General features: G+C 47.0%; 1 long non-coding RNA gene across 2 annotated transcripts in view; it reads right to left on the reverse strand.

Annotated features, from left to right (window-relative positions):
* Positions 1–1873: 1873 nt before the first annotated feature.
* The window catches only part of LOC308184879, a 29036-nt gene continuing 8590 nt past the window's right edge, over positions 1874–22319 (reverse strand). Inside the window, exons 2-3 of one of the 2 annotated variants that reach the window (XR_013942988.1) lie at positions 6039–20804; positions 1874–1987 (exon numbers count right to left, since the gene is read on the reverse strand). This is a non-coding gene — a long non-coding RNA (uncharacterized lncRNA). Of the gene's footprint in view, positions 1988–4197; positions 4325–6038; positions 20805–22319 lie in introns of those variants that run through there. The other variant, XR_013942989.1, reaches the window with a different exon arrangement.

A 22319-nucleotide genomic window follows, 5' to 3' on the forward strand; every position in this document is an offset into this window, starting at 1 on the left:
GCTTCACTTTCCCGTTTCTCTCCCCCATCCCAGAGAGGGAGGGGGGAGGATGAGCGAACGGCTGTGTGGTGTTTAGCTGCCGGCCGGGTTAAACCACAACAGCCCTTTTTTGGCGCCCAACGTGGGGCTCGAAGGGTTGAGATATCGACAAATTTGACCTGAGTGTGTTAAACTAAAATTGGTATAAGTATTGGACCTGCTTAATAGTTGCTAGTCATGATGTTGATTGCCTTAATCTCCAGTCTGCTGTGCCTGTTTTCCAAATTGAGTTTTATAGTGCGTTACTTTCTGTATGTGCTCCCTGTTGCACTGTTTATCCTTTCCGGGCCCTGGTTTAAGATTGTTATGGTACTGTGCGGTGTAACAATGGCTTATGAAATGATGAAATATCTGGTCACGACTCTAACCTGGTATTTGTACTCAGCACTGACGTCGACTCTATACTTTGGAAACCATATCTCGGAAACTATTAGCAATTACACCTATTGCCTTTTTTCGTCAGGGAGCCAATCTGTGGAGGGGACAGGGGAAGACATGTTTCCCTACCTGTTCACTCTCCCTTTCTCCTTCACCACCACCCTCTTATCCCCCGAGCTAGTTACAGTGGTTCTCCAAGATGTTGAATATCCTTGGGATACTCAGACCAGCCTGCTCTTGTTGTTATGTCTCCTGAATGCGCTTCAGGTTTTGTTGAGGGTTAAACAACTACTTAGGAATCTCATCCGGAGATCTGTCTTGAGGCGGGATAGTTGCGAGTGGCAGGGAGTGTGGGAGGATATGGGCAGGTTTCTAGAGCAGTGGGCACCTCCAGTGTTTTGGACATTCACCCCTGAGCAACTGCAAAATCCTAAAAAGCTGGCAGAATGCTTGAAAAAAGGTGTCATGACTCTGGCAGTTCCAAAGTGACACAAATCACTGTAGCGTGCTGGGGTCTGGCTTGTGCCTATCGAGCTGCAATTGATGCTACTAGCAACCTAGCGACAGCTCCTGCAGCCGCTCTAGTTCCAGCTCCCGCAGCTGCTCCAGCTCCTGCAGCCACTCCAGCTCCAGCTCCTGCAGCCGCTCCAGCTCCTGCAGCCGCTCCAGCTCCAGCTCCTGCAGCCACTCCAGCCCCTGCAGCAGCTCTAGCTCCTGCAGCTGCTCCCACTCCTGTGGCTGGGTGTTGTGGTTTAACCCGGCTGGCAGCTAAACACCACACAGCCGTTCGCTCACCCTCCCCCCTCCCTCTCTGGGATGGGGGAGAGAAACGGGAAAGTGAAGCCGGTGAGTTGAGATAAAGACAGTTTATTAAGACAGGAATATAATAATAACAATAATAATAATAATAGTGATAATGATAATAGTATTAATAATAATAATGTGTAAGAAAACAAGTGATGCACAACGCAATTGCTCACCACCCGCTGACCGATGCCCAGCCTATCCCCGAGCAGCCGGCCCCCCACCCCGGCCAGCCACCCCTATATATTGTTTAGCATGACGTCAGATGGTATGGAATACCCCTTTGGCCAGTTTGGGTCAGCTGTCCTGGGTCTGTCCCCTCCCAGCTCCTGCTGCACCCCCAGCCTGCTCGCTGGCAGGACAGAGCGAGAAGCCGAAAAGTCCTTGGCCTGGTGTAAACACTGCTCTGCAACAATTAAAACATCAGCATGTTATCAGCGCTCTTCTCATCCTAATCCAAAACATAGCACCCTACCAGCTACTATGAGGGAAAATTAACTCTGTCCTAACTGGAACCAGGACAGAAGTCTTTGTTAATGCAGTCTCTCAGGTATCATGGTTAACTGATGCTTTTACCCAGGAATGAGTCCACCCTTTCTCAGCCGTTCTTCCTGTCGTCTCAGTAGTCAGGAGCACTTGGAACAGTCCATCCCACTCAGGTTGCAGTTTCAATTCTCTCCATGTTCGCATCAGAACCCAATCTCTTGCTCGGAATGGATGGATCAGGGCTTCCAAGGGTGGGGTTTGAGCTAACAGTCCATGGGTCCTGAGAGATGACAAAGAGGACGACAGCCCAAGTACATAGTTGTTAAGAAAAGCATCTTTTGTCTCAAATTGAGGGAATTCATTCCCTTTGTCCATGTACAGCAATCCAAATAATATTTCATATGGTGAAACTCCCACATCTTTTCTTGGTGCAGTTTGAATTCGGAAAAGTGCCAAAGGTAAGCACTTCGTTTGGGGAAGCCAGGTTCCAGAACTTAGTCAACTGCGTCTTTACTGTCTGATCTGCTCCACCCTTCCAGAAGAGGAAGGATGCCAAGGAGTGTGAAATTTCCACTTGATTCCTAGAGTCCACGTTAGCCCTTGCAATGTTTCTGACATAAAGTGATTTCCTTGATCAGAGTCAGTATTTTCATCAATTCCATACCTGGGAGTTATTTGTTGTGGAATTACTTTAGTTACTAAGTTTGCGGTAGCAGATACTGAAGGGAAAGCTTCCACCCACCCTGACAAATGATCTACCAAGACTAATAAGTATTTAAATCTACCTACTCTAAGGAGTTCTGTAAAATCTACCCATACATTTTGGAAGCGTTGAATTCCTGGTTCTCGCCCCCCTTGGTCTGACTGCAGATAATTTTCCTATTTACCTTTTGACATACTACACAACTCCTGCATACTTGTTCAGCCAGATTATATATATATATTCCTACACATATATATTTCTATAGCACCGCATCACACGTTGCTTGAATTCCCCAATGACCCTCTTGATGTAAAACAGTTAATATTTGCCTCATTAGCACTTTATTCAGCATTTCTCTCCCCTCAGGGAGTATTTGTTTTCCTTTGGACATCATGAGTCCTAATTCCTTAAAAACCTCTTTCTCTTAAAACTTTTTAGTTCTTTTTAGTTTTGGGTAGGGGTAGCTCAACAATTCCCTGAATCCTCTCTGGATTTATTCTTCATTCCCCCTCAGACACTAGATGCCCTAAATACTTGACTTCTCTTTCTACGTATTGTAAATTATTTTCCAATACTTTCAAGCCCTGTTTTCCCAGAAAGTCGAATAGCTTGTTAGTGGCTTCCTTCACAGCTGTTTTCTCCTGTCCTGACAATAAACGATCCTCCACATATTGTAACAGTAACACCTCCTCTGGAGGTTGGAATTGTTCCAAAATTTATTCTAGAACTTGCCCAAATAAATTGGTGGCCCTGTAAAACCCTTAGGTAAAATTGTCCATCTGTACTGCTGCTTTCGCCCCATTTCAGAGTCTTTCCACTCAAAGGCAAATATATCTTTGCTCCCAGGGTCTCTGAGCACCCTATTAATAATACCATTATTCCAGCCTAACAATTTACTATTTGAATGTCCAATTTCATTATCAAATCCTTTCCCAACAAGTTAGTCCCTGCCTCGGGTACATACAGTAATTGCCCAGTGATCATTTTATCCCCTAGTCTCAGCTTGGTGTCCCCAAAAAGTAGCACTGTTATCCCAGTCCCTTCTACCCCCATCACTTGTTAGGGTTTCATTAGTTAATTTAATCCCTAATACTTCACAGGCCAGTAATGACCTAGCTGCCTCAATGTATTGGGTTCACATGGCAAGGTTCTGGTAGCGGAGGGGGCTGCAGTGGTAGCCCCTGTGAGAAGAATCCAGCAGCTGCCCCGTGTTAGATAAGGGCCAGTTTCAGCCAGCTCCAAAGGGGCCCACCCCTGCCCAGAGCCAAGCCATGAGCAATGCAGTTTAAATCTCTATGAGAGCACATCCAAGAAAAGGAAAAGAAACTGCTGCACAACAGCAGCTGGGAGAGTGAGGAGTGAGAAACCTCCCTGCAGACACCAAGGTCAGTGCAGAGGAGGGGGAGTGCAGCGCAGAGGTGCTCCAGGTGCCGGAGCTGAAGCCCCCCCCCGCTGCCCACAGAGCGGCCCCTGGTGGGGAAGGCAGACCCCCCTGCAGCCCATAGTGTACCGCAGCGGAGCAGATTTCCACGCTGCAGCCCGTGGAGAGGAGCCCATTCAGGAGCAGGGGATCGGGGGGGCGGAAGGGGGTCCCAAGCCGGATCAACCTGCTCCCGATGAATAGACCCCACGGCACAGACCCACACCTGGAGCAGCTCCCAAAGATCCTGTTTCTCGCTGCCCATGGAGAAACCCACACAGGACCAGCCCAGGAAGGTCGGCACCCCACGAGAGGGACCCCACAACGGAGCAGGGGGGAGACTGACCATGAAGGAGCAGTGGAAACGAAGCGCCATGGACTGACGGCAGCCCCTGCTCCCAGCCTCTCGCACCACTCAGGGCAGGGAAGACATGGAAGAGAGTGGACGGGGAAAGGTGCACCCAGCTTGTTTCTCTGTTTCTCACCGCTCCAGCCTGTCAGCAACAGGTAATAAATTTTATTAATCTTCCTATGCTAAGTCTGTTTTGCCTGCAACAATAATTGTAGAGTGATCCCCATTGAGGTACACTTGAGGAACCCTTGAGGTACACTTTTTCATTTATCAGGGAACTAGCTTTCTGAGAAGCCCCGACTCCCCTATTCTGAATTTATAACAGCAATCTCTCCTCCTTCTTCCACTCTGGATATTCCTATTTGAAGTGGCCGGCCTGGCCACACTTAAAACATCTTCTCAAAGCCTGTCCCTGCTAGGATTTAGGCTGCAACACAGGTAGCTTTCCTTGCCTGCCATTCCTCCGTCTCTCTTCCTCTCCTTTCCATCCTGGGCCCTCTATCTCCCCCTCTGCCTCACTACCCAGTACGCTGTGAATACCATTTGTTTTGCTCTCTGCTTTTCCTTCTCATCTCCCCTCCTGGCATACACCTTCATACTACCCACACTGTTCACTCCATCCTCCCACCTTCTGGAGCTTTTTCTGTATATCTGGCCAGGCTTTATTCACAAAATGAACTTTAAAGAGCCCTTGGGCTACCGGGTCCTCAGGATTCATCCCCGAGTACTTTCTAATTCTGACCCCGAGTCTCTCATATGATTTCTATGTTGTGGGTTGTTGTTATCGCATTTAGATAAGCGGATATTTCCGCTCTATCGGAATTACTCTCGGTTTTGGGGGGGGAGAGTGTTAGTTCTTTCCCATTCTTGCATAGCTGCCTGCCGAATCATTCCCCTCCTAAACATTCTTCTCCAGGGAATAACATACTCAGGATTGACATTTCCCCTGCCCCCAAATACAAATTAGGCCTTAGAAACGGATTTGACTGTTCTGCTAGGCCCTCAATTAAAGACTTCATTTCCTTCTTAAAACTCCTAACCTCTCTGCTGGTAAGGGGGGAGTGGCATCAGCCCCCGCACGACCCCGAGGCCCCACCAGGACCCGCCCCGCCTCCCCGGCGCAACTTCTCCAGGGACAGTGTCAATTGTAGTCCCTGTCTTCCCTCATGGAGCAGCTGCTGCTGCCTCCGGAGCAATATTAGGATTATAGGGAGCATAACTTGATTCCTCCTCCCAAAAACTGAACCTTATTGTTTACATATAAATTTCAAGCCTGAATTTTCATCAGACCCGTATTTTGGCCAAAATACTGAAGTTCCTTTTATTGGCTTTTTAGGCCAGACAATTACACAATACCTAACCATTTTTAAATATTTATTTTTTAAAAACTTTTTCCCTAGTTTTTGGGTTGTTTTTCCAAATCCTTATCATTCTCTCCAAAGGGCTATCTTTAGGCACAATCCCGGGGTCTTCACCCCCACCCTGTTGACTCTTGGAACCCTTAATCCCCAGCTCTTCCTGACGTGCTGCTGTGGACTTTACCACCCACAGGGTACCACACGCCTTCACCTAGGATTAGGACAGAGGTGGGGGTGTACTGCCGAGCACCTCACTTCACCGTGCTCGGGGTACCGTACACCTAAGGGCCCAAACCCCCGAGACTCTCTTTTGCTTGTCTCTCTTTCGCGTCGTCCTTCTCCGGCCGAGGGGACTTTGTTCGTCCCCTCACGGGACTACAGAACCTCGCGGATCGGGACTCCACACTCGCTTCGCACTAAAAGTGTGTCTCATTCACACTCCACACCAGAGAGTCCCCAAACCCAACCCAAGGCAATATACGGTGAAGTTTCCCTTACCTCTGTACGTGCACGGCTTCCCGGTCCGGGTTATCAGCAGTAATCCCAGTGCCTGTTCCCAATTCGGGCTGAACTATACCTGGGCTGTGTCTGTGTATGTCAGTGCTGGCCTCCCTTCTCCCCAGAGCTTCGCAGAGCCTGTCTTCAGATTAACAGTCTTGGTCCCTTGCCGGCCATACCGAGACAACCCACCTTCCCCGACGGGACAGCTGAAATCAGCGGGGTGCACCTTCCTGTCTGTGGTGGCAAGAAATCTTCGGCAGGTGACAAGATCCCGGACGAGCCCCCAAATTGTGAGAAAAATCTCAATAATTTTCTTCAGACGGGATCTTCTGCGAAGCTATTTTATTCACGATTGCAATGTCGGGCGTCCTGTCAATTAGGAGTGCATTTTAGTAAACAAATCATAACCTTTTATTCCCTATTACCTGACACCTGATCACCTCCCCTGTTTCCTCATTGGCTGAGTACTACAGGTTCACAAGCTACTAAGCACTTCTCTATACCATATATGTGCAATTTTTCTTTTTTTTTCAACCCTTTAACTTCTCCTTTTTCCCTTTTATTTCCCTTTCTTATGTTTTGAGAACTTGTGATCTTTGTTTTACTGTTCTCACGCTGCTCATCCTGTTTTTCTCAAGGTTCCACCTTATTTTGGAACAGTGAGGCCTTCTACTGTCCACTTATCTACTTAGCATTTCTCCTTGTTATGACTACACAACTACCTTGGAATACAGAAAATTAGTTCTCTACTGCAAAAACACAACTTAGTTTCTCACACATAGGCAGGGCCATTGTCGGTTTTTATTTCCTTTGGGATGCCTTGCGCTGCGACAGCGACACAGAAGTGAGCCTGGACATGGCGACTAGTTTCACCCGCTGCAGCTGTCGCCCAAATAGCATGAGAGAAAGTATCTACCGATACGTGAACATATTTCAAGCGACCAAATTCTGGAATATGCATTACGTCTGTCTGCCATAACTGTAAGGACCGTAGTCCTCTAGGGTTTACCGTTAAAGACGGGGTCGAAACATGTTGTTGACAGTCAGGACATGTTTGGACAATCAATTTGGCATCAGTGATCGATATAGCGAATTGTTTCGCCAAGACTTTGGCAGATTGATGGAAAAAGGCATGGGATAACCATGCTTGCTCCAGCCCCTTAGGCACCGGGGCAGTCAGGGTCATATTAGCTGGTCAGCACGTGCGTTACCCTCTGCAAAAACACTGGGTAACATGGTGTGGCTCCGCATGTGAATAATACAATACAGGTGCACTCACTGCTCTACCAAAAATAACAGCTCCTTAAATTTTAGAAACAAGTTTTCCCTTGGGATATGTCTCAAATATGCCCTCTCAATGCACTGAGCGACACCTACAGCATATTGCGAGTCCGACACAATATTCAAAGGTACTGTTGGCCAGCGCTTGAAAGCCATTATAATAGCATGTAATTCAACTATCTGTGGGGAACCTTGGATCCGCTCAATTTGGTGTTGCCACTTTCCATCTTCTTCCCAAGTTACTACAGCTTTGCCTGTTTTCCAGACCCATCTGTAAAGACCGTCCGCCCATCCACTGGTTGCCGTTGGCACAACGGCCGCTCTTCAATTTTTATATTATTATAAAAGGACAACATTTTATGAGGTGGATGGTGGGTATCAACCTGTCCGTCGAATCCCGTCAACGCTATTTGGAGCTCTAAACTATTCTGCAAGCACCAGGTGAAATAGTCTTTTACTATGGGAATTATAATCAGATTGGACTCTTCTCCCGCTAATTCAACTATTCTCTCAAGTCCTTTCTTTATTAGGACGGCGAACATTTCCACTCGCGTTGCAATAGTTTTTGAGGGTTGATGGGGTAAAAAGACCCATTGCAGGACCACTAAGGGGTCCTTACAGGAGGGGTCCCATTGCCCAATAATAGCCACTGGTTGTTGTTCTTGATTACAAATATATAATTGAAGGGGGATGTTCTCACTACGGCGATGGCATTGCTGTGCCGAGATTCCTTCGTTAACCATTTGCAATGCTTTATATGCCTCCTCACTCCATCACCTTGGGCTGAGAGGGTGTCCACGGTGGTAATAGTGGCAGCGGGCCTGCAGGTGGCGCTGGATCCTGCGTTAGCACTACATTTGGAGCCCTCCCTTGTGGGAGGTTCCTCCTTTGACCGGGAGGTGGGGGTGCTTGTGTCGTCGTGCGGCCCCGCCCCGCGCTCCTCTTCCCGTTTCCCCGCCGCGGCGGCAAAGGCTGCCCTTCCGCGTTGTATTTAGAGCGGCCCTGGCTCGTCCAGTGGCGTCCTTTCCCACATCTGGGACAGAAAGTGGGCGGAACTGCCGGAGAGTTGCCCCCTTGCCCCCGCCAGGGGCATGTGAAGACTAGGTGGCTTGGGTCTCCACACTGATAGCTTTTTTTCTGACCCTTGGGGTCCTGACTGATGGTTAGTGCTGTTGCAAAAGCAGATGCCAGCGATTTGGTATGAAGTTCGATAGAACCCACTTGGTTACACGCCTCTATCATCTGAACTAGTGTTGTATTCACGGGCAGAGCCTGTAGCACCTTTTTACAGCTGGTATTTGCGTCTTCCACCGCTAGCTTTTGTAGCAAGGCATCTTTTGCTTCCTGATTGTCAGTCTGCTTATCTAGTGCATCGCGAAGCCGATCGAGAAACTGCATGTATGGTTCAGACACCCCTTGCCGGACCTTTGTAAAGGACAGTGCGGGCTTCCGGTCTCTGGAATTCTTAACATTGCCTGGAGGGCTAGGGTCGCAGTCAGCCGGAGGATGTCTGGATCTAGACATACCCGAAGGCGCAGATCCGCTATTGGGTCTGTACCCATCAGTTGAGGTATACCGGCTCCGAGAAGTGGATCCTCCAGCTGCCTTTCTAAATTTTGGAGTGCTGCATGGTCACACAAATCTCTCCATTTATGTTCCCATAATAACTTTTGTGTCGGAGTTAATATCATCGTTACCACTTGTCGTATGTCAAAGGGGGTTAAAAGCTGTGCCGTCATGACATTCTCCAGCAGGGACTGTTGTATGTCAAAGGGGGTTAAAAGGTGTCCTGTCATGACATTCTCCAGCAGGGACTGCGTGAACGGGGCCGAAAACCCATAAGTGGTCACCGTCTTACGCAGTTCTTTAATAAGGTCCCCCACTGGAAGGGGTTCCAGTCATTTTTCCCATGATCCCAAACTTGGACTGGAAAAACGAGCCCTGCGCACCCCCCCCCCCCCCCCCCCCTTTTTTGCTTCTCTCTGAAGTTGTTTCCAACGATCTCGGGGGTCAAAAGGATCCCCTGCGGGTGGCGCCGCTGACCTTGTGGGTGGCGGCAACAGTGGCGCTGATGACCGCTGAGACACTGTCTCCGCCTCTGTTCCCAAGTCTATCAGGTTTACTTCCTCCGGCGGTACGCAGTCACCGCTTTTTTTTTCACCCGCCTGCGTAGCCTGAGCGGCTGCTGTTGGTTCCCTTTTTTCTGCTTGCCATGATTTCAGTGTCTCAGTTGCTAAGCGCCAGGTCGTCATCACCTCAACAGCTGTTGTATCTCCCCACGAGACAGCATCCCGTATAGTTGTCCCTGCGTTCTCCCAGGTTTTTACATCAAAAGCCGCCAAAGCTGTTGCCGGGGCCTCATTCTTTCGTAAGAACTTTAGCAATCGTTTTACTTTATGCGGGTCATATTTCACTCCTCTTTTTACCAGGAGTTGATTCAATAGCTTAGCTATCGCCTCCTCCTCGGCCGATAGTTTAGCTCCCATATTTAATGCCCCAGCCGCTCACTGGCTTCTTGAGGTGATGTCCCGGGATTAAAGGTGCGGTCCAGCCATCAGCTTGAGTCGTTTGGCTGGGGTCCCTTCAGATGCTTCTCTCAGCATTGCTCTCTTCCCGATCACATCGGGGTCACCATTTGAAGGGATGAAAAACATGGACTCCTGATGGCTCTTGAACAGAAGGCCTTTATTGCCCTTTTTTCTCCACTACATATACTTTCCTCATAACCCTATGCGCTGTCCACGCACCCGAATCGGTCATACAATTGGTTAGAGACCCTCAGACACGCGCCTCAAGCCAGCCAGCAATTGGCCACTGCCCAAAGCTCATCTTTAACACTGCAGCCAAGTTAATTTATCTCGACCTTGCTCAAGTTTTTGTTTCTACCGCTTGTTTCCTCATTATCTCTAATTCAGGGAGGTGTGAAACAGCGCAAAGCCACCTGCGAATTCCTTTCCCACAGAGCAGGTTGCACAGAGAGGTTGTAGAGTCTCCCTCCTTGAGGATATTCAAAAACTGTCTGGTCCTGATCAACATGCTCTAGGTGGCCCTGCTTGAGCAGTGTGGTTGGAACAGATGACCTCTGGACGTCCCTTCCAGCCCTAACCATTTTGTTATTCTGTGATCCTTTGTTATCACCACTGTTTTCATGAAAAATCCAAAACACAGCATCATATCAGTCTCTGTGAAGAAAATGAACTCTATCCCAGCCAAAACCAGGACATCTAGTCATCATATTATATATTCACAATTGGGGTTTGGCCCACACTATTCTGATGGTTTTTCAACACACCACCTTGTTGACTGTCCTGACTCAATGTAACCCTTTATCACTCCATGACCAAATTCCCCTCTGTGCCCAACACCCCTGGGGAGGTGGGAGGCATTGATATCAGTCTTGGCCTTATGCTGACATGACAAGATGAAAACCCTTTTCCCCACTGAGTCACATAAGCAAGGGGTGGAAATGTAGGATTAGTATTGCCTTAAATGATATTTCCGGGCCTATCCACACCAAGGGCAGAACTGGCACAAAGGGGAGCAGAGGTGGAATGTGTTGATTGGTTAACAAGTCCAGATAGTGTTTTCATGACTCAACCAAGGAGGACAGTCCAGTCAGAGAATTTGGAATTCCCCAAGCCCGTTGGCTGGTCTGACTCACTTCTCTGAAGAAGCCATGCCCTGCTTCCTGCCAACTTGCCTGATAAAGCCTGGTTATATAAATCTTTACAAGTTCAGATATCAAGTTTAGCCTAGTATTAGTGAATTACTGGACTTACTGTCATTTTGACATGGTTAATTGTACCATGTATTTGTATTTGTTGCTGTACCATTATTCTGAAATAAATTTTTAATTGCTAAAGCTGTTGGTCTGGTGTCTGTTACCGTATCCCAAACCTATAGCTTGACCGGGATGCCTTAAGCCCATACATAGGCTCTTCACAGAGACCTTGCAGAGAAGAAAATCTGAACCCCTAACTGCCCAAAAGGAAAAGCAATCAGAGATTGTGTTTGATTGGCAAATGGATACTCCCATGGTTTAGAAGGCTAGAGGCCTATGAGTTCTGGTAATGGGAGGAAGGTTCCTTCTCCACCTGCAGAACTGCAGTGGCAGAATAAGTTCAGTGCCCTGGTAGGAGATGATGGAGAGAAAGGAGTGTCTGGAGAGATATCAGTCAGCCAAACTCTAATGATGCATTGGGACCAAGAGGAAGCAGCAGGTGACAGTAGTGAGAGACTCCCTCCAGTGAGTGACAAAGGCCCCTATCTGCTAACCTGGTGTGGTGTAATTGCCTAAAGTAACTAGGAAAATAAAACTAATATTCACATTTTAAAGAAAATGTACAGCATTGAAGAGGCTTTCAGGGTAGGGTGCAGCTGCATTACCTGAGCGTTCCCTAGGCTTCCAACCTTAGATACTATCGCACTGGGGGAACCTGGTGTGCTGACTCTAAGGAATGGTACAGAGCGTAGAGTGGAGTAGAGACACCATGGCTAGGCTCTGTGACTAGGTGGGGACTCAATTATTCTTGTGCGCACCGAGACCGATAAGCCGCACTTTTTGCTACCCTGAGCCAACGACCTGTCATGTTTTGACGAATGCTGTACTCTAGTGCACTTTTGCTCATTATATCATTATAATACCAAAACACACCTCCATCCCAAAAGCTACCCACCTCCAAGGTGCAACCACCCCTCACTGAGCATGTGCTCTGAATTTCTCGGAGCCTATTCCTTTAAACGGAGACGGGAAAACTTTTCACCAATCATAACTAAGATATGCTTGACTAGAGTCACTCAAGCTCCACCTAAAAGATAGAAAATAATATAAATTGGCCTAAGAGAGAGGGGATGTTAGGGAAGATACCACCATCAGGGGAAGATACCATCACGAGAGAATACACCATCCCGAGGACCTCCTGACCCCTGGGATCAGTCGACGGGCTGGGCCTCTCTTCCCCCCCCATTGGGACACCTTTGGGTGAGACTTGAACACTTGGTTATACTGTGTGTCTCCGCGGAAACTTAGAAATCTCTACAGAGTCTTTGTGCCTTTTAACGCGTTAATTTCCAGGCTGCGCACCTGTGTATTTCATGCATGCTAGCTTGCTTTTGCAGACAGTAAATTATCGCCAGCAATCCAAAGAACCTGTGTACCCGTTGCTGTAATAAATTGCACTTAATTGCATTGTTCCTAGCCGTGATAGTTCTCATTGAACGCGACTAGAGTAAGGGCATGATACGTTATTGGTGAATCCGTGACTGTGGTAGTTCAGTGCTCTGAATCCGACCAGACCCATATCGGTTAATGCGTTACTGGTGAATCTGTGATTGTGATAGTTCAGTACCCTGAATCCAACTGGACCCGTAACGGTTAATCGTCTACACCCCTTAACGCGACACTTGGCCTGCTTTTGAGGGAGGTTCATTGCTTGAAAGAGGCTTGGATCTGGGATGCTGTGGAGACACTATCAAGGCTTATTCAGCCCTCAGAAGTCTGTTATCCAAGTTGCTTATCCATGTGGACACCAATAATATCACTGAGGGAGACCTGGAACATAGAAAGAATGATGACACGTCTCATGGGCCAGGATCACAGAAACACAGAATCACAGAATCACAGAATGGTTGAGGTTGGAAGGGACCTCTGAAGATCATCTAGTCCAACCCCCCTGCCAAGCAGGATCACCTAGTGCATGTTGCACAGGATGGCATCCAGGCGGGTTTTGAATATCTCCAGAGAAGGAATATCCACAACCTCTCTGGGCAACCTGTTCCAGTGCTCTGTCCCCCTCACATTAAAGAAGTGCCCTCTCATATTCAGATTGAACTTCCTGTGCTTCAGTTTGTGCCCATTGCCTCTCATCCTGTCACTGGGCATAACTGAAAAGAGTCTGGTTCCATCCTCTGGACACCCTCCCTTGACACCTATCTATATGCATTGATGAGATCTCCCCTCATTCTTCTTTTTTCCAGGCTAAACAGGCCCAGGGTCAGGGTCAAGGGCACGGGGGCCCATGTGTTTTTTCTCCTCTATCCTGCCAGTGAAGGAGAAGGCCCTGAAGAGTAGATCAATCTTGTGGTTTAACACCTGTTTGTGCAGCTGGTATAGTCAACAGGGATTTGTTTTTTACAGCCATGGGAGCATCTTTGAGGATCAAGGACTCATAGGGAGAGATGGGATCCACTTGAGAAAGTGGTGTAAGAGCATCTTTGCCAACAAGCTGGCCAACCTGGTACGGAAAGCTTTAAAGTAGGAATGATGGGGGCAAGGCTGCAGTGACCCAGTGCCATGTGAGGAAGTGGTGGACCACGTCAGCAAGCTGCACTGGGTCTGGCTGGGATGGAGTTAACTTTCCCTGTAGCAGCCCATAAAGTGCTGTGCTCTGCACTCATAGCTAGAACAGCATTGGTATCACACCAGTGTTTTGTCTATTGCTAAGCAATACTGGCACAGCATCAAGACTCCCTCCAAATCCCCCACCCCAAGAGCCAGCAGGCTGGGGATGGGCAAGAGATGGGGAGGGGACATCGCCAGGGCAGCTGACCTAAACCAGCCAAAGGGGTATTCCATACCATATGATGTCACACTCAGCAATAAAAGGTGGGAAAGGGGAAGGAGAGGGGGGGCTCTCGTTATGAAAACATCTGTCCTCCCAAACAACCGCTGCACATATTGAGGCACTGCTTCCTGGGACGTGGCCGAACATTGCTTGTTGATGAGAAGTAGAGAATTTCTTTTCTCTCTCTCTCTGCTTCCAGGTGGCCTTTCCTTGATTTTTTTTCCTCTTCCTTTTCTCTTTAATTAAATTACCCTTATCTCAACCCGTGAGCTTTTTTTTTTTTTCTTTCAAGCACACTTTCTTCTTCCCCTCTTCTTCTGAGGAGGGGGAGTAAGAGAGCGGTTGTGGTGGAGTTCAGCTGCCTAGCAAGGTAAAACCACCATAGTCCTTTTTGGCGCCCAACGTGGGGCTCGAAGGGTTGAGATAACAGTAGAATTAATTAAAATGCTTACGACTAACACACTTACTTGCTAGTCACTTCTGGAATCTTGGAAATTATTTTTGGAGAATATTCAAAATTACACTCCCTTCTTTTCCTCCTCCAGAAGTCAGTCTACGAATAATATCAGAAATAGTAGAGTAGTGGGATTCTGTGAGCCGCTTTTTCCTATTTGCCCTTTAAGTTTAGTGAACTAAGAGTCACGTGAAATTGAGATTTCTTCTTCAGAGTAGCAGGATGTCAAAGGAGGCAATCTGTAAGAAAAGAACAAAATGCCTCCTGTCTAGGCTAAAAGCCAAGACAGGTAGTGTTATTTGAGTTCCTCCTTTCAGAATTCCTTCATACAAATTTGGTTCTAGTACCACTGTAATTAGAGCTGTGGTGATGGTCTTGGTAGGGGAATACATGCTCGCACTGTAGTCCCTACGACAGCTTGTGAAGATGGTGAAAGGAGGGGCTTCCATAATAGGTGAGCCTGAGGGACCGTTGGTAGCAGAATAGGGAAAAGGGCAGGGGTGTGGGTTTGAGAATAAAATGGTTGCGACCTTAAGGTTGGACTTTGTTGATGATAGCGAAGATACCAAGAACCCGATGTTGAGCAGTAATGTGTTGTGCACATCCGTCAGGGAAAGGAACATTGTGAAGGACATCGTGAAGAATAGGATGCAAAATCTTAAGTGTAAGGGGCAATCCCCAAGGACTTCATCAATATCAGAAAGGGCAAGGAAGGTGGTGAGTAAAGCGTGCTCCCATTCCCAATACAAGGCTTGCACACCCTATTACCCCTTGCTAAAAAAATGGATTGGTTTAGGAGTAGGGCCCTTGGGACCTATTTCCTGGAACAATCCCCACCAGGCACTGTTTTCACTGTACTGTACTCTGAGTTCAAATCTGCTGGTAGGGGTAAGTGGTCCCAAATATTGATACTGCTGAATACTTTGTAGGAGAAGGGTTAGGTCCTGTTGATGACTCACATTCCTGTCCCAGGTGGAATGTTTGCACAGCAAGGAATACAGAGGATGGGCTAGCTGACTAAAAACAGGGACACGGGCACGCCAAAAGCTTATAGTGCCTAAAGGGCTCTGGAGGTCATGTTTAGAGGAGGGAGTAGGGAAAGATAAAACAAATTGCATAACATTTTCAGGAATACCTTTAGTACCAGCACACAAGAAGACTCCTAAGAAAATTATGTTCTGGGCAGGACCCTGTCATGTACTGGGAGGAATAGAAAGATCTTCGCATTCTTTGAGGTTTGAAATTAAGAGGGTCATATCTTGTGCAACGGATTCATGTGTAGGGCTGCCCAGAAGAATGTCATTGATACAATGCTAAAATAATGGAGAAGATTATTAAAACACCTGAAAGGGAATGCAGTCATTGGTCTCATCCAACACAAGTTCATGAGGGGAAAGTCCTGTTTAACAAGCTTTATTTTTTGGAGAATATTCAAAATTACACTGCCTTCTTTTCCTCCTCTGGAAGTCAGTCTATGAATAATATCGGAAATGGCACCTCCTTCTTCCCTCCCTGTGGGCTAATTACAGCAGCTTGTGAGTATTTTGAACATCCGTGGGTAACCAACATACTCCTATTGCTAGGTCTCCAGAATGCGTTTCTGTTTTTTCCTAACGTTGAGGAATTTGTTAAGAATACTACGCAGGAATTTGCCCCGAGACAGTGTGGTGGTGGGTGGCAAGGTACATGAGAGGATATGGGCAGGTACCTGTCACAGTTGTCTCCTCCGATGCTTTTGAACTTCACCCCTGAACAAGTGCAAAATCCTAAAAACAGACAGAATGTTTGAAAGACGTATGCCCTGACCCTGCCAATGCCAGAGAACGACAGCTTGCCGCACTGTGCTGGGGCCTGGCTGTCGCATTAAGGGGTGTAACCGATTAACCGTTATGGGTCCGGTCGGATTCAGGGTACTGAACTATCACGATCACGGATTCACCAATAATGTATCACACCCTTACTCTAGTCGTGTTCAATGAGAACTATCACGGCTAGGAACAATGCAGTTAAGTGCAATTTATTACAGCAACAGGTACACAGGTTCTTTGGATTGCCGGCGATAATTTACTGTCTGCAAAAGCAAGCTAGCATGCATGAAATACACAGGTGTGCAGCCTGGAAATTAACACGTTAAAAGGCACAAAGACTCTGTAGAGATTTCTAAGTTTCCGCGGAGACACACAGTATAACCAAGTGTTCAAGTCTCACCCAAAGGTGTCCCAATGGGGGGGGAAGAGAGGCCCAGCCCGTCGACTGATCCCAGGGGTCAGGAGGTCCTCGGGATGGTGTATTCTCTCGTGATGGTATCTTCCCCTGATGGTGGTATCTTCCCCTGATGGTGGTATCTTCCCTAACAATGGTATCTTCCCCAACATCCCCTCTCTCTTAGGCCAATTTATATTATTTTCTATCTTTTAGGTGGAGCTTGAGTGACTCTAGTCAAGCATATCTTAGTTACGATTGGTGAAAAGTTTTCCTGTCTCCGTTTAAAGGAATAGGCTCCGAGAAATTCAGAGCGCATGCTCGGTGAGGGGTGGTCGCACCTTGGAGGCGGGTAGCTTTTGGGATGGAGGTGTGTTTTGGTATTATAATGATATTATAATGAGCAAAAGTACACTAGAGTACAGCATTCGTCAAAACATGACAGGTCGTTGGCTCAGGGTAGCAAAAAGTTCGGCACATCATCACATCCTCACCTGGCTGCTTTGATGCTGGGACACTGAGGCCAGTAGCCAGAAACTAGAGGGCAAGGAAACCAAGCAGCTGGGATTCATCTCTAGAGAAAGGGTCATTGACAGAGAAATGGGAGAGAGACACAGGTTCTCAGCCTCTGGAGGCGACTCCTGGCAGGTGTGTAAGAAAGGTATCATTGCAAGGACAATATTGTATATCAGCTAGGCAAGTGGACCACCATGGAGAAAGGTCTCCAGCACCTGAGGGAATTAGCTGTGCTGGAGATGGTTTATCGTGGTTTGGACAATGACCAGACACCCAAAGATTCTGACGAAGTCCAGTACATGTGACTCATGTGGTAGATGTTTGTGTGGAGTGCACCATCATCACATGCCAGCATGCTGGCAGTGATGAATTGGAGAGATGGGATGGGACCAACAGTGGATGCTGTGTCCAGCCAGCTTCAGCAATATGAAGAAAATATCTCTGTTCCACTACGGGCCTGCATCTCAGCTGTGGAGAAACTGTCCCAACAGGTCCACCACCTTGAAGAACATATAACTTCCTCCTCACCCAGATGGAGCTGTATCTCAGCCATTAAGAGTCAGTATTTTCCTGCTCGAGGGAGGGAGTACCAGGGACACACACCACGTGTCACCCTGTGGTTTTATCTGCTTGACCATGGGGAAGATATGAGGAAGTGGGATGGTGAACCTACCTTGATCCTAGCCGCTCGGGTACGTGAACTGCAAGGAAATACAGCAGCAGGAAGAGGGTCTCCTAGGAAAATTACTGCTCTGGTTTCTGCTGGGCAGTCCCCCAGAGGCAGTAGAACGGCTGATGTTATTCTTGACCCTGATGAAGGTACCTCTGCTTCACATTTGCAAGAACTATGTGGCAGACACTCCAACTAGGACTAGAAGGCCCTGCCTCTGGCCAGGCAGAGGAAAGGGCCAACCAGATTTACTGGACTGTGTGGATCTGATGGCCTGGCACACTGGACCCGCAGGAGTACAACGCTCTAGAAGACACTGGCGCACAGTGTACCCTAATGCCATCAGGCTACCAAGGGGCAGAATTCATCTGTATCTCTGGAGTGACAGGGGGAGCCCAATAGTTAACTGTATTGGAGGCCAAAGGGAGCCTAGATGGGAATTACTGGCAAAAGCACCCCATTGTAAATGGCTCGGAGGCTCCATGCATCCTTGGCATAGACTACCTCAAGAGAGGGTACTTCAAAGAACCAAAAGGGTACCGGTGGGCTTTTGGCATAGCTGCCTTGAGTACATAGAAGATTAAGCAGCTGTCTACCCTGCCTGGCCTCGCAGAAGACCCTTCTGTTGTAGGATTGCACAGCAGGTGCCAATTGCTACCACAATGGTGCACCGGCGGCAATATCACACCAACCGAGACTCCCTGATTCCCATCCATAAGCTTGTTCATCAACTGGAGAACCAAGGAGTGATCAGCAAGACTCGCTCACCCCTTAATAGCCCTATATGGCCAGTGCAAAAGTCTAATGGAGAGTGGAGGCTAACTGTGGACTATCATGGCTTGAACAAAGTCACGTCACCGCTGAGTGCTGCAGTGCTGGACATGCTAGAACTTCAATATGAACTGGAATCAAAGGCAGCCAAGTGGTACGCCTCAATTGATATCGCTAATGCATTTTTCTCCATCCCTTTAGCAGCAGAGTGCAGGCCACAGTTATCACTGTTATTTTTATACATGGCAGACTTGTGAAAACCTCTTTGTGAAAATCTCTTTAGCTACTTTTGTCAGCTATTACAGCTCACCTAATTTATCTCTACTGAGTTTGCGCATTACAGAGGACCAGCGGGGGGGGGGGGGGGGGGGGGGCACACCAAAACCCACATTAGCATGCGTTAGCATTTTGATGGGTGTGATTTTTAATATGTTAATGACCCTTAATGAGCAAAAGGTTACTATAGGTCAGCCTGGAGCTGTTTTTCTCCTTCTTGTTTTTTACCTTTTGTCCCTTTGTTGCTTCTGTTAGCTCAAGGCTACCTGTCTCTCTCTTTCCTTATTTTCTCAGCTAAAAGACTACACAAGCTATAGAAAGACTACACAAGCTACAGGCCTCCCTATTCTCTTCAAGGCTTCCTTGTTTTTTCCCAGCTTTGGGACTACAATTTCCCCCCTTTGAGACTACGAACCTCACTTTTAGGCTTCATAGTTCTCACTGCATAGTTCTTGTCCATTTCTATTAATTTGAAGAAATACTCTATGTTATCTATATCTTGTTTCACTAACATCACTTGGTGAGGTTTGCGTTTGCTGAATAAAGTACTATATGAATTCAAACAACTAGGCGTGCATCGTAGAACACAGCTACATATCACTACCATTGCTACAATTATTATAATAATTAAAAACAGTTGTCTTAACCATCCAAAATCTGGCAACCATGACCACAGCCAGGAAAAATCTGGTCCACTACCAAGTGTTGCATCCTGAGATATTTGGTGAAACAGGTGGGATGCTTGCCAGATTTGGTTAATGTCTGTTTGAATTTGCTTCCTCTCATTTACATAGACTCAGCAGCTGCGGTTTATCACAGCACAAACACCTCCCTGGGCTGCAAGTAGCCCATCTAAGGCAAGATGGTTTTCTAAGGCTATTTGGGATACTTGTTCTGTTTCTGTTTGTATTTGACCAAGAGCATCAGTAGTGGCATTGCTTATGATTTCTAAAGTTGCAGAAATATTTACTATTGCTCTCTCGAGTTCTATTACTCCCAATGCGGGGATTAAGGCCCTCCACAAAGTATGAAACCAGGTATTTCTGTTTGCAAGAGGATTATAAATTCCTCGTTTCTCCCAAGGTGTCATAAAGATGGCCTGTGATCTTAGCCAACCCCTTATGTCTGCATGTTTATGGAGTCTAACGTCTGGAACTACAGCTCCTAGGGCACAAGTCCCATACCATCCAGGAGGAAGTGCTTTACATGCTCGTGGACCACATAGCCAATATACTCCTCCTGGGGATATCCACTAGTGGAGGCCGATAGGTCCGCTTCTGCTTCCATAATTTTTTTTTGATACCGTAATTGGTGGTTTCAACTACAATCATCGTTTTACATTGTCCAATTAGATTCCAGGAACCCACATATGATCCCTGGACCACATTTTCCTTACTTCTATTAATTGAGTATACACATGATAGATTTTCTCTCTTGATAGGGTACACAGGGATAGAGGGAGACTGTAGTGGAGGAGAAATACTAGCATTGCTTGAGTTTGCTAACTGCCATACGTCTGTCTTGTTTACAGTGAGTGGTATGGCATAGATAGGAGTTCCCTCATGAGCTGAGGCAGGTACATGCATACGCAACCAACAAGATGATATGTTTGCAAAGCGGGTTAAGTTTAAAGCTAACTGAACTATAGAATTCTGTGTCCAAGTATTGAAACTGTAAGTTGACCCTGTTAAGGAAATTATAATCAGAACAGAAACCATTTTGTCCTTTTAAACAGCAATTTCAAGTCCTCGGTCGGTTCTACTTGCCACAAGGTCTCTTTTGCTTCTTTTGATGTTAGATCTTGCTTCTCCTCTTCTGGTGGTGGTGCTGCCTTCGCATGGGTGTAGTGAATCCACGATTTGATCCCTTCCACCTTGATTGCAGTGTAGGTATGGAGCAAGATAGTGTAGGGTCCTTTCCACTTCTCCTTTAGAGGCTCATCTTTCCAGGTTCGAATCAGTACCTGATGTCCAGGTCAGAATGGGTGCACCGGAACATCCAATGGAATTGGTAGTCTCTCCTGTACATATCTATGGAGAGAGGACAACATGGCAGACAAAGACAGCAAATATTGTCTGACCCAACCCTCCCCCCTGACATGCATTTGACTCCCTTCTGTCACCAATTCATTTACTGGATATGGTTTGCCATATAATAATTCAATCTAATGTTGAATCTCCCATGGGAGACCCTAGTAAAAACCTACAAATACAGGGAACTGATCCCTGTAAAAACCTACAAATAGAGGTTAGTACTCTGGTTAGTACAAATAGAGGTTACTCTCTGGTTAGTACTATTTCTCACCGGGATATGGCTTTTCTCAGAGAAGGGGTCCTGCTAAAGTCCCTGGACGTGAGGAAACAGCTAGGTTGCGCCAGGGGAGGCTTAGATTGGACATTAGGAAGAATTTCTTCATGGAGGAGGTGATCAAGCATTGAAACAGTCTGCCCGGGGAAGTGATGGTTTCCCCATCCCTGGAGGTATTTAAAAGGCGTGTGAACATGGCACTAAAGGACATGGTTTAGTGATGGGACTTGATAGGTCAGGCTGATGGCTGGACTTGGTGATCTTGAAGGTCTTTTCCAATATATATGATTTTATGATTCCATGATGCTGTTGACTGCACTCTGGGAGCTGTGCTCTGGGCCAGCCAGTTATAGAAATCTCTCCCTAGCACTAGTTAAATGGGTGCTTGATGCTCCCTAATCAGGAGTTGACTAGAGACAAAAGTTCAAAGTACCCACTGATCGAGAACAGCTGACACAAACAGCTAGAGTTTGCTATAAGCAAAAAAAAAAAAAAGCTTCTTGTAGCTAGATGCTGCAATCATTTTACCTGTTTTTAAATTTAAACAAAACAGCTCTTCCCACATCCCCTGCCACAGATCAACTTACCCTTTCCTCATTTAATTCCTCATTTCCACATTGCATCTTCCCCTGTTTTTCCTTCCTTTGCAACAAAAAAGAAGACTAGGGAACATGTAGGTCTACTGTTGAATGGGGCAGGGGACCTGGTGACAGGGGACACAGAAAAGGCTGAGGTAATCAATGCCTTCTTTGCCTTGGTTTTTAGTGGTAAAGTTTGCCTTAGGAAATCCCAGACCCCTGAGACAAGTGAGGAAAGTTCAGAGCAAGAAAGACAGACCCTTGGTGGAAGAGGATCAGGTTAAAGAACATTTAAACAAATTGGACAAAAATCACAGAATCATCTAGGTTGGAAGAGACCTCCATGATCACCTAGTCCAACCTCTGACCTAACACTAACAAGTCCTCCACTAAACCATATCACCAAGCTCTACATCTAAACGTCTTTTAAAGACCTCCAGGGATGGTGACTCAACCACTTCCCTGGGCAGCCCATTCCAATGCCTAACAACCCTTTCAGTAAAGAAGTTCTTCCTAATATCCAACCGAAATCTCCCCTGGCGCAACTTTAGCCCATTCCCCCTCGTCCTGTCACCAGGCACGTGAGAGAATAGACCAACCCCCACCTCGCTACAGCCTCCTTTAAGGTACCTATAGAGTGCGATAAGGTCGCCCCTGAGG

Source organism: Anser brachyrhynchus (assembly GCF_964034855.1).
Source record: "Anser brachyrhynchus genome assembly, chromosome: W".
In the NCBI taxonomy this organism is placed as follows: domain Eukaryota; kingdom Metazoa; phylum Chordata; class Aves; order Anseriformes; family Anatidae; genus Anser; species Anser brachyrhynchus.